At 35.5% G+C, this 16,647-nt stretch overlaps 1 protein-coding gene across 1 annotated transcript in view; it reads right to left on the reverse strand.

Annotated features, from left to right (window-relative positions):
* LOC108970179 overlaps positions 1-5,775 on the reverse strand; it is a 171,235-nt gene extending 165,460 nt beyond the window's left edge. The window contains exon 1 of the mRNA XM_018935387.1: positions 5,698-5,775. The gene's annotated coding sequence lies outside the window, so the exon portion shown is untranslated. The remainder of the gene's footprint in view (positions 1-5,697) is intronic.
* Between the last annotated feature and the right edge of the window lie 10,872 nt (positions 5,776-16,647).

Raw genomic sequence — 16,647 nt, forward strand, 5'->3', positions numbered from 1 at the left:
TTGGCGCCGAATTGCAAAAAAAAAAAAACGGTTGTTAACTCAGTTATACCCGCGTAAGTAGTATCTTCAGCAGTAAAGAAGAACAGATTACTGAGTTAGTGCCTGTGCTTCCTGAGTTCATAGTGAAGCTTTTGTTCTGCGCTTGAAAAGTACTATTTTTCAAATTCGAAAAATCGAATTAAAGTTTATTAAATTTTAGTAATAATTTTTAAAAAGATCTAGGTATGAACACTTTTTCCCATTGTCCCAGAAGTTCCGTTAAAAGATAAAATATAAAAAAATAATTGAGGAATGCACCGCGACTTTAGGTCTAGCCGCAGCATATTGATGAAGTTCAGAAGCTCCGTTAAAAACCCGTTAATATTTTGTGTGGCCACCATGCGACTTTTTTGTTATTTYCATCCTTTTTGGCATATTATTTATTAGACTTTTTAAATAACAGACTTTGAACTTAATCTGTGGCATAACTTTAATGTTTCACAAATCTTGCGTGCCCATGGATCATATTCGATTAATTTTGATTTGGTGGGACCAAGCAAATTTCTTCAATTCATCGTTACTGAAGTGTTCATTTGCTTTGGAGAACTTAAATCTATGACTCGGTTTAGTAGATTTTCGATTGGGTGTTTTTATTTGGGAACATATATATATATATATATATTCATAACTACTAAATTTAATATATTGAATTTGGAACATATTATTTATTGATTTAATATTCTGAGCAGAGTACATTAAATTAGCCAAAATGTGTTAAGSCCAGAACGAAATATCTGTGAGATATTTCAAAGAAAAAATAATAATAATWTTTGTAAGATAGAGAGACGMTATTACAATTTCTGTCCACAAACATTCYTTGTGGTAGRTATTTGAAAAAAATTCTAAACTCAWTAAAATAATCATAGCAGCTTACTACCTGCATTTATAATAGGAMAAATTTCAGTGGATTTATAGAAAGAAAAATTTCAAAGCGTGACTATTTTGTTGTGCTACAGTGTACTTCCACACCAGAGCAAGTGTTTATGTCTGTAGACATRTAGCGATTGCATTTCTTGAAAACGTGTACTGGCATTGGGCATAAGAGATTTTTTGGCAACACTTGGCTGCTTCGGTCGCCGSTATGCGTACGGTAGCACGGACCCGCTCTTGGCACTGACTTTGCCAGCAATAACACTTAAAATGCGAGTTTGGCATATAGCGACARTTTAAAAGTTGCTGCTTACAATAAAACACAAATTGTTCATGGTACTTTGCCTATCCATAATCCATGGAAGCAGCGGATTTGTAGACAGATGCAGTCATTCCTTCGCCTGCGAGGCAGACATTTGTGGACACATACACATATATATGTATGTAGGTAGTGACGTTTGCGGGAAATTGTTATAAAGGTGTTTTAACGGAAATGTCTGCCAAAAAYAGTTACAAATGGCACTTAAGCTAACTCCCAGCGCGTAAGAAAGTATAAAAGTTTCGCCACTTAAGGGCGCGTTTGCGTTTCGCGTGAGGGTAAAAAAATTTAAAAATACCTCACACGCGCCCCCTGTAGAGACTGGCATACTTCTATGATATATAACGCTTTAACAATTTGTCGTTCGGCAACTTTTTYTCGTCGTGGTGAAAGCTTTAATTTATTAGCGCGCGTCTATCGCAATTATAAAATTGCTTTTGCTCACATTTCTTTGCGCGTGTTCCTTGCCAAATTACCTTGCCTAATTTCTTCATTTCCACTTTGTGCGCTTTCTAGTGTATTGAATTTCATTTCGTTTGCAAACATTTTTCTTATTTTTTTTTCTGCGTTGCCCGCCGAAAGTGTGCAGGATATTGCATTTAGTCACCTGCTGCTCTCCCGTTTGTCTGTCTGATTGGCTGTCTTGGGCGACATCAGCTTCAGCAATGTTTTCCTTTCGGCTGCTGCCTACAGTATACTCTATATACATAAATATGGGTGAAGTTACTTCTTTTATGTTCCGCTTTGACTCATTTTCTTTAACGGTATTCAAAAAAAACAAAAACAAAAAAGCGCTTGTCATTTTAATCCTTGTGAGTTTGTGAAATAAATCTTAGGGAAATTGAATTTGTTCAGAGTTGTTTTACAGCTAAAACAAAAACTTTTTAAGCACAAATTTTTTTTTGCATTAAAATCTTTCAGCTGCAGATGAATATCTAGGAGTTTAACATCTGAGTTTCGTTTAAATGCATGCGATTATACGKCACTGATATTGAAAACCTTCTTCTATAAACTTTAAAATAATTTTTTGTTGAAGCTTTTGAGCAGCTTAAGCTCGTATCTATAAATTTAGGTTACATCAAGAATGTTGCAATATTTTAGAAAGCTGAAGCTAAATAKCCCTTCACGTGTGTACTTTTTGTAGTCTTAAAGATTCATTAGTCCCTCAAGTTTTTAGATAGCGACTTGAATTTTTGCRCTCGACTTTTTTCTTCAAGAAGTGCTCATTTGTTCTACACTATGAAAGATATCCACCATACAAACTAATCTATCCAAATGAAGTTCTAGTGTGGATTTTTTAATTTTATAAAAGAAATTGTGTCTTAAAAGTAAAAGTAAGTTAAGTGCTTCGGGTAAATGATATTTTAGAAAGCGTATTTTGCTAAATTTTTKTGATGGTTCATAATTATTATGTCTAAAATGAGAGTGACCTGTCAACCAGTTTGATTRCAGCAGCTSCTTATGTCRGTATACCTCAGCAGTGCGTTTCGATTTTTTCAACGGATAAAAATATCAAGCCWAAGTTTTTCTCAARTTTTGTATTTCTAACCAAATTTCGTGAGCGGATTCATTGCGCTTGTTCGAAAAGGCTTACGGTGATTCAGTTTTATCAAAAACAAAAGGCTGGGAAAGATCGTTAAAGCCATGCCTTGTTCTGGACGACCTTGGACCTTTCATTTAATGAAAGTATTAAATAAGCGAAGGATATGGTACTCGACAGGCAAAGTGTTAGAGAGATGGCGATAGAGTTCAACATCTCGAAACGCGTTCTCGCGTGACTCGTCACGTTAAAATCTTCTTCGAAAAGAGTACCGTAAACGCGTGTGTTTGGACATGTCTCATCGTGTGTATTCCGATTCCATATTTATGGGAGGCATTACGAATAAATAGGAGACATTTCTWTATGAGTTTGATACGGCAAGTCAACAATTGTCGGAATGGAAGGAAAACAAAGAGCCGAAACTAAAAAAAACCGCGCCAAAATTGCTCAAAAGATAAAGCGATGCTCTAAATTTTTTCGATATTCGCTGTTTGGTGCATTATGAATTTGTTCCGGAGGGACAGGTGTCAATAAGGAGTTCCATTTGGCCGGATTGAGGCATTTTTGTGGAACATCAGATTTAGATGATGATAATGCACTATTGCATCGAGTCAAAAACGCAAAGACTGCCATCGATCAACAATCGATCAACCACCGTATTCACCTGATTTGTCTCCGTGTGTTTTTTTCTTTCTCCCCAATCTGAAATTGCCGCTACGTGGGGTCCGTTTCCAGTCGATCGAGATTACTTTGAAGGCGGCAAAATAAATATTRATGAATAATTAAATATTTTTGRTTTTATTTACAATTTYCGGKCACCTTTTTGTCACAATAGATCTTCACGAAATCCGACAATACTCTATGTTTAGTACAACGTCATAATCTTCGAACATATCGTTTTGTATAACTATTTTTCTGGTCCGKCTGTCAAACTGGTTCGGCCAGAATGGACAGAGACGTATAATTTAAACTTTTATTATTTTCAGAAAACTCGAAACACACAAGGAAAGGTGGTTGAAAAAGGAACATTTTTTCAGCAAGCGGTATTTTTTTTTTTTTTAATATTTTCTTAGTTGCAGATATTGTGATATTATTTTAGATTAATATTTTTTTTTATTTCAGATTGCTAGGTGGCGAAAAATCGGGTTTGGTCGCGAGCCAATTTTTTCAAATCCTCCTTTCGAAAAGCTACTAATTTTTTAGAATAATAATTTTTTTTTCTGTATTCTTGTATCTGTGTTTCTTTATAATTGTATAATATCTTATTGAGAATGGAAAATACTAAGTCCCTTTTTAAGACACTTTAGAAATTACATGAAACTAATGACTCTATGATTGGATGTTCCATTAAATATGGGAAGCCTCTATGGGGAGAATAATAGAAAAAAATATATAGAAAAAAATAGGTGAAACTTTATGTTCCAAAAAGACTAAGGCGATACAGGAAAACTCTTATGTGCAAAAAGACATTGAACCTTAGCTTGAATTGTGTGATTAATTTTCATGTTTATCAAYTGTGCCTAAAAAGCTGTTTAGCTGACTTTATTTTTCAACATATTTTATGAGTCACAGCAAATTGCAGAAAATACTCTGATATTTCTTTAAAGTTCTTTTTGCACACTTTGATTTTATTTYTATTTGCGCAACGAAATGCTTTGACACAGAAAAACAACAAAGCCAAGTTCACTGAATTCCAGTTCGTTGACAGTTCGCTGCTGCTCATTAGCGTGTGCCACAATGCGGATACTCTGTGTGTATATATATATTATATGTGCTATTAAACATCTAAATAAATATGGGCACATAAACATACAAACACGCATGAACAACATAAAACAGTGGCGGCAACTGTTGCGGGTTACTCATACGCAGTGCTCAACCATTGAGATTTGGRACTTTATATGAATTGTATACATATGAAGGCACACAAGCAAAAAATTAGTACATGTAAATGTTTAAATGAATTTTGGAATAAAAGACGMGTATTTAAATATCTAAAAGTATTTGTTGCTTTCAAATTAAAACTTGTTTCTTCTCTTTTAACGGCGCAGAAATGTGTGTCAGTRGAGTTGAGATATACAAAAATGAAGGAAAAGCGCACAAAGTAGTAGAGAGGGCGAAAAAAGCTACAATTACGGCAGTTAAATATGGAAAAATTACGAAAATGAAGCACGTACCACGACGTCAGTGCAAATGAATTTTGTCAGAGAAGTGTTCGCACASTTGCAGTTGTGTGCGTATGTGCGTTTAAGTTCATAGTTATAATTTTGTAAACGTGCRTTTATATATGTAGACGTGTATAAGTTAGAAACCATCTGCATTGCGGCAGCCGCTGCAGACCAGCACAAGTGACAGCAGACGAATGTAGTTGTGTGTCCATGTGCACTGCTGATGATGCTGGCGAAGGCGGTGCGCAGAGGCAATCGCAGAATAAGCGCCTGTTGGCATGCAAGCCTGTTTCTGCTAGTGAAACTATAACCTGAAGGTGTAATAGCGGCACTGCTACAACAAAAAATCAACATTTTGAATTTTGCTAACATAATTTACTAATTTCGCACCGAACTATGKTGCAAGATGCAGCTTTCTGTTTCATCAGATTGCTTGATGCTGCAATGAGAGCTGGAAAAATGGACTTTAAAGAAAAGCTTGCATGCTTGTTGAAAATAAACTGTCATTTAAGGTAACTGGAAACGGGTTATTGCCTGTTTGAAACCGTTTTAATTTTTGTTATCATTATTGATAGGCACCATTTCGGTTTACATGCAAGAAAATTTTTAAAAATTGAGTTGCTTTATGYAGCGGAATAATCAAGAAAGACATTTTGATAGTTAATTTAACAAAARTAGTAATTTATATATATAAATAAAATTTATTGCGTTTTTCCAATTTTTGTTTAAGTAAAAAAATTAGAATGAGCTTGAAAGCTTACCTTTGAGGATCACTTTAGACTTAACGTTCAACAAAAATTAAGTCTTTTTACCAAAACATACACACGCGCAGGTTCCATTTGGTCTTTTTGCAACAATTCCTTAAAAAGTTTTAAAACAGACCTTCACCTTTTTATCATTATTTCAAAATTATTTTGTTAACTTACTTATTTTTATTAAATTTTTTATAAAAAAATTGTTTGCCAAAAATTTTTCAGCTCATCACAATTTATATTTTCGTTCCCGTTTCATTTTATACCATTAACAATTTTTCTTCAACTTAACTATTTTGCATGGCACAACAACTTTAACCAAATTTCCCGCAAATTTCTTGACTAAATCACATCAATATACTTGCWACACGCGCGTAAATTTATACGTGAAAAGTTTACATACTGCTTAAGCACGTCATTGTTGCAACGAAACGCAATCAASGCAAAATCAACCGCCGCTCAACGCGACTAACAAACCGTTTCTACTGACGTAGCAAATCCAAGCAGCTGCAAAATCGTCAAACACCTTTATTGTTTTTGGTTTTGTTGCTTTCGAAATGCATGCCAGCATACTCTCARCGCGACACATCGCTGCATTTCGTTGTGAAAATTCGAATATTTTGACTAAGCGCAGTTTTTCGAATTCGAAATTATTATTTTGTGTGCAGGAAAATTCCAAAGCACGGGCGACCCTTGATATGTTTTGTCACTGCGCGTTGGCATCGGAAATGTGTGTTAGGTCAGTGTTTTAGCGCTCTCTCTCTCTCTCTCTCTCTCTCCCTCTCTCTCTCTCTCTTCCTTTTGAGAGACCGAATGCTTTCAGTTTATTCGATGTTGCTCATACGCCGCGTCGTGCAGCATCCATGGCACAAACTCACTTTGTTATGAGCGCTCTCTTTTGCTCATTTTCATTGTTTCTCTCTGGACTTTGAGTGGTATAACAGTTTTGTATAATTTAGTGAGGAAAAATGATATTCAGCACAAATTGTAACTTTATATGTGTGTCTCCGGATTTGTATGTATAAGTGTAAGATTGTTTACCCAAAACTGTGCCACATTACGCGTGCATAACCCTTTTGTATTCCGTTTTATTTTCACCTTTTTAAAAGGTTTTGAGGCTCATGYATTATCTTCTTCTATTTGTTTACTAAAGTTTACTTTACCTCTTAGTGGCATAATATTTTTTGTGTATAAGTGCTCCAAAATGCATTGTTGTCTCCCAGCGTTTTTCTAATCTTCATAATTTAGTTTTCAACTTACAATATTTTTGTTTAATTTTCTCTTTAACTTTGACGTTACTGCGATTTTACAAGTCACCGAGTAGAAAACGGATGTCGAGCTTACTTTGCGCCTAGTATGTTTATTGTTGTTATTTTGTCTATGCGGGACTAGGTGGACAATAGGTAATCTAGTGCTTTCCAGGAGATATTTAAATTTCTTTTATTTTTGAAAATGATTMTTTTTTCATATATATGCGGTTAAAGGATAAATTCTTGAATGATCTGTAAAACGTATAAACAAGTTACGTACGTTAAACACTGTAATTTTTAGAATTCAGATTAGGTTAGCCTCTTTTCGTAGATATTCGGAGGGTAGAACAAGTCTTACACTAATCTAATTATTGATTAACGAAAACGAATTGTTCACAATTATCGCTCTCTTCCGTTTATTACAATTATGAGAGTTGTTAGGTTCGGTGAGTGATATCCTAATTCCCCAAGTTGACTGTCTACTATATAAACACCCCATGAAGTTTCAGGTTTTGTCCTAAATATAAGGATATAACATATTTTCAATATAAACCGCGACTAAAATATTTCGGGTTTTCGTATAGTCTCATAAAGTTATAAGTTATATCGAACAGAAAACATAGTGTTWAAAATTGTAATTTCGTAAACTMATTTTTGTATGTAATCCAACAACYATTTTAGTAAAAAAGCGTAAAAATTTATARTTTTATGATTTTGCGACGCGTTAAGTGGGGCCTAATTGTTTTTTCTGTATATACAACAAGGCATTTCTTGATATTTTGCATTAAACCAGCGTGCTCACAGCCGTCAGAAATTATATCCAAATAAAAAATATTTCGCTCTTTAAAAGAGAATTTGAATATTTTTGTTTCATTAAAACACCCCTTTTAAACGTTGCACGCAGTTGACGTTATGTATCAAAWGAGCACACATTCTGTGTTGCTTATACGACATGKTGTACTAYATGAATAAAGTTCATCTGTTGCATAATGTTGATGGCGTATAACTTATAAAGGAATGTTTTTATGAAAAAATTGTATTATATTATTTTAAGATTTATATTAATGTATTATTATTAAGTATTTTTGTAGAGCACAGTAATTGTGTTTTTATTTTATTTATTTTTATTTTTTTTTGTATGAAAAAATTTATTGCAAAATATCAAAAAATCCTTAAAAATATTTCTTATTTTATTGAGTWCACTTCYGCCAACTTAGAAACAAAAAGAACATGAATTTCATAATTTTCACCTACATGCTGAAAAGTAAGGTGTTTGTTTAATGCTGCCGAGTATCKTATGTGACTCATTTCTAGTTTACTTGAATGGATTTTTGTTTTAAGTTGGGTTTCATCATTTTTTATAACTTTGCTTTATACATTTTTTGGAATCGTTTGAATAATTAGTATTAGTTGACTGCTTCATTTATTAGCAATTAAACCCTGAAAGACGTCAAACATTTACACTTATACTATCCAACTATAATTATCAATAAGAGTACCAGTTGGTTCATTTATTGCATTTATTTTATTTTTCATATTGAATTGCTATATCTAAGAATCATTTAATTTAGTTTATATAAGATATTTTTTTTTTTTTTTAATATCCAAAGATCTAGTTTTGGGCTTGCACCCTAGCTATGCGCCATAATACAAGTATAGCCAATCAGTAAAAGGTTTGTTTTTGATTTACTATATGTCTATAGGCTGGTGTTCGGTAAAAGGAATTTCACATTTATAGCTTTATCCTGTACKTGATCTCTGAGAATAAAGAAGGCATATTACTGACTTCCATATTGTGAGGTGAGATGATATCTCTCAGGTCCCGTTTTTGTATGCTTGTATGCTGCGGCAATATAATTTATTTTTATGCTGTGCGCTCATACCAATTTCTCTTCTTATAAGGTTTAGGAATCTCAACACTTTAAAAAAGCTTACACAGCTTACACAGAACACGGAGAGTTCTTACAGTAACGAACTTATTCTTAGTTTCACTGCTCTTTCTTCTATCAAAGTACCTATATATTGTGTACTTCCTTGCTTCTATGACTAATTCTACCCGCTCAAATCGGTGTAGTCAGCATCTTTGTAGGTGTCTCTAACGTAAGGTGTTGCTCATTTCTCATGGATTTCAAGGTTAGTGTCCGAAAATCAACATTCTCTCACAACAACTGCCTAGAGATTGCTTAATTAGATTACGATTTATACGACAATCCGACATGTATAGATAACTGAAGTAGCCTTAACTTCTCAAGAACATTAAGACGCTCTCCACATATAATTATTTCCCACATAAAGCTTTTTCAGCGAATGCATAAAAAGTAGATATTCGTCTATAAATTATAATTGCAGTATCTTAGCTTTAAGTGTTATTAATATGTTGCTCTTCAAAGAYAACTTATTGAAAGTAAAAGGGGAAAAGAGCAAAAGAATCGCATAAGAAGTCAGTTTAAAAATCTCGGCATTTAGACTGTGGCTGTACGCAGTGAGATTTGCAGGCCGCACTGAAATTATGCAGCAAACAATAACAATAATTAAAGGGAACAACAATCAACAATGCATCGAGGAAATAAGCATAAACAACAACAACAAATACCGCAAACAGCCAAACAAAGCGAGCATAATGAACGCATGACGTAACACAACAGAAACCATGAGGGCATGGGTACAAATACAACAACAATAGCAACAACAACAACAACGAAAATATGCCGCAACAAAAGCGCAAAATCACATCCGAGCTCAAAGAAAAAAGAAGCCAAATTGTGAAATGAGGAAGAAAAAGTTGTGTATCAAGAGAAAAAAAACCAATACAGAAATACAACAACAAAGCACAAAAGGCGAAAAATTCCGTAAAATATGCGTCAGAGTGTTGGGCATATCTATGGGAGCCTGCTGTCCTAACTAATAGCTGAACAAAAAGTTTGAAACGCTCGCAGCACAAAAGCATCAAGCGTATTGTGGACTACGCTGATTTGCGGAGAGGGATGGGGGTACAAAGAGAGAGGTAAAAGCGCTGCGAGCGCCCAAAAAGCAGTTCAACTAATTTATCCTACACGGTTGTTGTAATTRCGGTAGACAGCCTGCCTGCACATAGGCGCACACATTCCGGCACATGTACATACACACATAGATACCTACCCACATATATGTACATGCATATATCTCTTGTGCGGTTGAAGAAATGCACAGCGCAGCGCCTGTGAGCAGAGAGGTAAAAATTGAAAAAAAAAGAAATATCGAAATGTAGCACAGCATAAAATGTTCTGCACGTGACATCCGGTGTAACGGTAACTGTCAGCAGTCAACTTTAGCATCAACAGAAAATGAATAAGATACGAGAATGCCTAAATAGCCATAGCCTTTTCGTAGTACGAAGCCTAGCATGTGTGGTTAAGACCCGCAATAGAAAAAGAAAGAAAAGGTCAACATTTTAATAGTTCGGTTGCCACGTATGGGTCCAATGGAACTAATCGCATTTTGAAGAGAGTGCAAAATATTGATAAATTTTGTTCTGTTTCAGAAATTTCAAAGACCTCTATTCGAGAATTTGTACTGGATGCTTTTATTCCCTATTGCAGTGATGTCTTGCGTAAATACTTGTATACTCATAAATATCATGTCTTCACCCTGCGCTTTCATACATAAAATGGTGGATATCTTAAAAATGCTTTTTTTCTTAGTTTAATTTACTATTTTCAACTCAACCAATGTTTATTCCAAATATTTTTTTTTATTTTCTGTTAAAGTAAAACAAAAAAGAGATAATAATTCAATAGCCTGAAGTGACCATTGTGTTCTTTCGACTTTGTAACAACAACTTTTAGCAGGTCTCTTCGACAAACAAAAACATTAAAGGAGTATTAAAAGGAAGTWCTTATTTTCAACTGTTTTTTCGGCTTATAATATATCCAGCGCGTGGTTTTTGGTTTTTTGTATCTACAGTGACCCGCAGTAAACGGTATACTAGATACAAGTAAATGTGTTTACTTAAGAACTCTGTTATGAGCTCTCCCAAGTTATTTCTGTCAACAATGGACAACACGACACGACAATTTAGATTCGTTTCTTTTTGGAGTACGCTTATCACATGCTCGTGATGTCTACGATTAGTTCACATTTTGTTTCGTTTACCCGACAGTGGCATCTCATTCTTCTCCCCATAAGGGATACACCTCCGGAAGAAGCCTAGCCATATCGGCTCTTATGTATGCTTGATACCGAAAAGTAACAATTATTTGTAAAAGGCTCGAAAAATATACAAATGGAGATCCTATGCAATTCGGTTTCCGGAAAGGACGAAGCACAGTGGATGCTTTAATGCTGTTACCAAAACAGCTAAAAAAGCATTGGAAGAGAATAGGTGGCGTTGGTGTGACAAAGAATATTGCATTGTCATTACCCTGGAAATTAAAAACGCCTTCAACTTAGCAAAATGGTCTCTAATTATCAAAGCTATGACAGAGTTAACGGTTCCTGACTATCTTATTCGAATTGCGGCATACTATTTAGAAAACAGAGAACTAATATACGATACAGGATTTGGATCTGAAACGTGGAAAGTTACAGTACGTGTTCCCCAAGGCTCAGTTTTCGGTCCTGTACACTGGAACGTAATGTACAATGGTATTCTGAGAGTCGCCATGCCATATACGGTAAAGATAGTTGGATATGCGGACGACATTGCCGTCGTAGTTGTAGCAAAAACCCTTGACAAAGCGAGGAAGAAGTGTAACGAAAGCATTAGCAATGTTAAAAAATGGCTCGAGACTGCTGGCTCATAAATCGAAATGATTACACGTAAAAAAGTGGAAACAATTGAGCTTTGTGTCGATGGGTATACTATTAAATCGAGCCCACATCTCAAATATCTTGGAGTAATTCTGGATCATTCAAACAGCATCTAATAGCCACACACGCCAAAGCGGCGAAGTCTGTGTCGACAATTGCTAGAATAATGCCGAATATGCGAGGCCCCAGACAACTTGTCAGAAAGCTGCTAATAAGTGTGTTCGATCATTCTATTCACAGCGCCAATTTAGTTATCTGCTACTATACATAGCTCGCACATGAGAGGAGTACCTTCGGTACACAGCCTGGCGTCAATAAGAACCTGCTGTACATTCAGATCAATATGGCATGTTGCAATCAATGTTATCAGTCAGGGTTCATAAATCACCTGGCCGGTATAGACAAGAACTGGCAAAATTTGATGAAAAGTGCCTTCGGCAATAGAGTAACGGTGGAATACCTCAACGAAGGGAAGGTGGACTCATTATCTGATACTCAATATTAGAGACTGGGTTATGTGAGATCACGGTGATGTTAAAAGTTCAAAGTTTTTGTAAGACATCKTTTGTACTTGCGAAAGATATTATAGATGCGCTGCATTTGAAGTTCATCTTTTTTCGTGTTTTAATTAAAGAGTTCTCAATATAATTACATAACTGTTCCATAGTGCAGCCAGCATATTTCACCACTCATCGCCGTTATAAGTGCGTATACAAAGTTTGTGTGTGTGCTTGTGCGCCAAAAATTTCAAATGACGCCAATAGCAGCGGCAGCAGCGTCTGCCTGCCAAGCTGGGTGCCGATAAAAGCCCGTCGGAGCGAAAACGGTAGTTTACCGTTATGCGAAGTTCGAAACCAAAACTGACCGACAGCGTAAAATAAAAGTCCAATACCGCAAGTCCATGCATGCGTGCACTGGCSCAAAGGAAAACTGCCAGGTGGAGAGCGTACATTATTAGGGAGGGCAAAAAAGTATATATATAAAAACTAATGCTTATTCAAAATGTTATTTTAAAGCTTTTTCATGGACAAATTTTAAAATAATATCAGAAAATAACGTGGTTTTAATTTTTACTTTTAAGTTTTGATTTTGATTTTTAGAAAAAGTAATGAATTAGAATTAAAATTAGAATTACAACATCTCTTACTAAAACAAATCAGCGGAGTAAAAGATTGTATTCAACTGGCTAAAATTTTTTGTATTTTTTGATTTCTTACGTCTTACCGTACTTATATGAAAATGGAATGCATTGCTTATCATGAAAATTMAGCTAAAAATCCTGCCATGCATTGTTACTGCGTTCTCATTTGTACTTAGGTTAATTTTATCTATAAATTCTTTTTTTAATTGTGTTTGTGGCTCACCCTAATGAGTTTAGATATGTGAGTGTACAGGTAAAACTCATAAGCGCACCTGACCGTTGGCACACAGAAAGTAAGCAAGGCGAAAATTACACCAAACGCGCAAAAGTATGCTTCAATGAAATGGGACAGCACAGACCAACACTGAGCCGCATACATACAAACATGTGAGCATAAAAAGTCAGTGCAGCGTAAACAAACAAGCGGACGTGACAACAATGCGCAGAAATAGCAACAACAACAACAAACAGAAAGTATACAATTTCTTGTCATGGCGCCTAGTACGTTTGCATGTGTGTGTGGTAGCGAGGGTGGTTGCCAGCGTTTGCGTCCATGCGTTACTCATTATTTGTCGGCTAAAATTATGAGACAAGTTTAATGTGAAAAAATTGCAAAAAAAAAAAAAACAAAACCGACGGCAAAAAGTGACAGAGAGATCAAAAACTATAATTAATGAGAAGTAGATAATATGACTGACTGCTTTGCGAATAAAGCCAAAAAAAAAAAACCGCGCACATACATATTTATACATTTCATACATATATCCATACATAGAAGTTTCGAAACAGTATTTATATGTGAAGCGAGCAACTTTGCCACAGCAAAAATTTTATGAAACGTGAGTGTGCATGAGCCTGTGTGTATGTGTGTGCGCTTACATACACACATAGAAATGAACGCTATTGTTTGCTGCCGCACATGACAAGCGTTGAAGCGTGTGGGCGTCGCAGGCACACACACACGTACATACATACGAACAGCAAGAAATGCGTGTGTATGCATGTTCGGTTGCGTTGAGCCGCCGCTAAAAGTGATGATTGTTGCAAATGTTCATTTTGCTGCGCGTGTTGCCGCCGCATTGTGTGCCACGACACGTGCAAGAGGCGTTGCAGCACCATTCGCGCAGCAGCAGCAGCATGAATTGCGAGTAACTGTTTCTTCAATTTCTTGCTTGGCATCGGCCGCTCCACTCCTAATGGCTGATGAACTAAGTCACGAACATTGAATGGCAAATGCCAAATGCTCCGGGCTGCTGACAGTCGAGGTGCGGCCGCATGCGGCATGGTCGCCGGAAATGGCCACCGAGCACACACATTTTTAATTAAGCGTACGTGATGTCAACGTGGAAATTAAAAATGAGCCAAAGTCGTAGTGGACGAGGGTTTGGCTGCATGCTGCGACTTCGCTTACAGCGGAACCATAAATGAACTGACAGAGACACGGCTCAGCAGTGTCATAATAATTATAATAATGAAGATGGCAGATTTTTGTCAAGTCGTGAGATTAACTTTTTGCGCAACTCTTTTTTGCTGCTTTGTTTATAATATTGGCACTTGTTGTTATAAAACAATCGTCTAATTTCAAAARTTAGTGGAATTTTAGTAACTTCATAATAGATGATAGAAGGCATCGCTTGTGTTTTATAATTTCAGTAAAATAATTATCATATAGAGACAAAAAACCCAAAACCGATTTGCTTATTAGTTCAGCGTAAAATATACTATTATAAAATAACGGTTCTTACTAATTACTTTAATTTCTTGGAAAACGGTTCCGGCAGTACTTATCCCAGCATACAAATAAAATGAATAGTTCCATAATATAATAATAAGCATTATTGAGCACACTTTTGACAATATAGGGTGTTTTTTCGTCACTTTTTCAAACTTTCTACACATTTTTGACATACGAAATACCTCCCCCTATCGTTTAGTAAATGTAAAATTGCGCAAGTTTTTGGTGGAAAATAGCAGTTTTCACTTAAATAGCCGCCCTAAAGGTTTAAATGAAAAGAAAAATGCTCAGAGAACGTTCGGGCGACGACTTAAATATAATYTGACTATTTTTTCTCGGTTTTTTATTTTCGAATAACACCCAGCTGAGTTATGGTGAACACTGCAAAGTGCTTTTTTCTCAAGGCGTTCTGAGGGAAGCTCTATTATCGTTTTATGCTTCAATATTTCTGCATGAAAAAATTACCCTATGTTGACAAGTCTGTGCTAAGTAATGCACAAAAGGTCTGCATAAAATTACTCAACCCACATTTAAGTAATTAATTTCCCCAAATATTATTTTTTTTTTTTTACCTTAGAACGAGTTGGATATCCGTTGTCCATTTGCGTTTGAGACCTTTAAACATCGTCTACACTTAACAARCATTGATCGACAACAGTATTCCATATGACTTCGAGAACCTTTTATGGTAGAACTTGTCAACTTGTTCTTAGCAACGAAAGGGAATTTCTTAAAGGAAACTGTCCAATAGACACTCATCCGGTAAGGCGAATACTCTTGTCGGACGCAATTCAATTCAATTCGATTCAATTGCTAAGAAGACGGTTGGAAGAGAAGCTATTGTGTTTTAAGTATCAGTATGTTTGTGTTATCGGTGCGAAAATGAGCTTCGAACAAAGAGCCAACATGAAATTTTGTTTCAAAATTGGTAAAACTTTTACCGAAATATTTCAATTGATGAAACAAGTTTATGGCGATGTTTTTATTGTGTTTTTGAACCATGCAAAAAACTCTATAGAAGCGGAAGGATACTATTTTGAATGAAATAAATTGGTTTTGCCGAAAAAGCCTTTGAATAATTGATATTAAACACTTTCATAAATAACGGAAGCTTTAAGCTCAACGGCAGCTCTTACGCTTTCGCATCGACCTGCAAAATTGTTTACACACACATACAAGCACACGTTATAATTGGCCCAAGGCATACGCTGTACTTGTTATTAGTTATTAGCAAACTATGTTGCTTCCTCTGGGTAGGAATAAGAGACTCCATTTTCTTAAAATTTCGCATACCTGCCTTTGCATATCAGTTTTCCACATACACATGTATGTAATTCACTATCCTGTCTCACTGCTTTGACTCACTTCACWATTTGCTGTAGAATTTTCTTCCTACGGATATTGTTAGTCGGAATTTTATCCTTAATTCACTATCCTGTCTCACTGCTTTGACTCACTTCACTATTTGCTGTATTTTGAAATTTGTTTTTATTTTCACAACAATCTTTCAGTGTTTTCTCAATTTTTCTATGTTTTTTTTTTTTGCTTTTGTTTGCTGGCTTTTGCATTGCTCAACACTGTCAGGATAATTGAATTTGTAACTTGATTTACCTGCTTCATTGGTAGTTCGGTTCGGTTGTCCTCCCCGTCGGCGGTCTTCGYTCACCGCCCCATGGGTGGGACTAAGCTTGATTGCCGGTTGTTGGCTAACATCGATGCCCGGCATCTACTTTTGGGATCAATTGTGCAATTGTTGCTTTTGTTTTTGTTATTATTGGTTTGTGTGTGTTTGTACTCTCTCAGGTGCTTGTTTAATTGATGTTAGTTTTCATTTATTTTATTTGTAGCTTTCATTGCCGTCGCTTGTATTTCAATTACGGAAGTTAGCTTAAATTCTGAAACATATGTGTGTATATGTAGATATATTGTATGTATACTATATTTATTTGTTTTCATCGACTTTCACATAAAATTGCATTTCACACCATTCGGAGTAATTGTTCGCTGTAAGATTAGTAAATGTGCTGTTGAATAAAATTAAGGAG

Source organism: Bactrocera latifrons, unplaced genomic scaffold (genome assembly GCF_001853355.1).
Source record: "Bactrocera latifrons isolate USDA-ARS-PBARC rearing strain unplaced genomic scaffold, ASM185335v1 scaffold_29, whole genome shotgun sequence".
Classification (NCBI taxonomy): Eukaryota; Metazoa; Arthropoda; class Insecta; order Diptera; family Tephritidae; genus Bactrocera; species Bactrocera latifrons.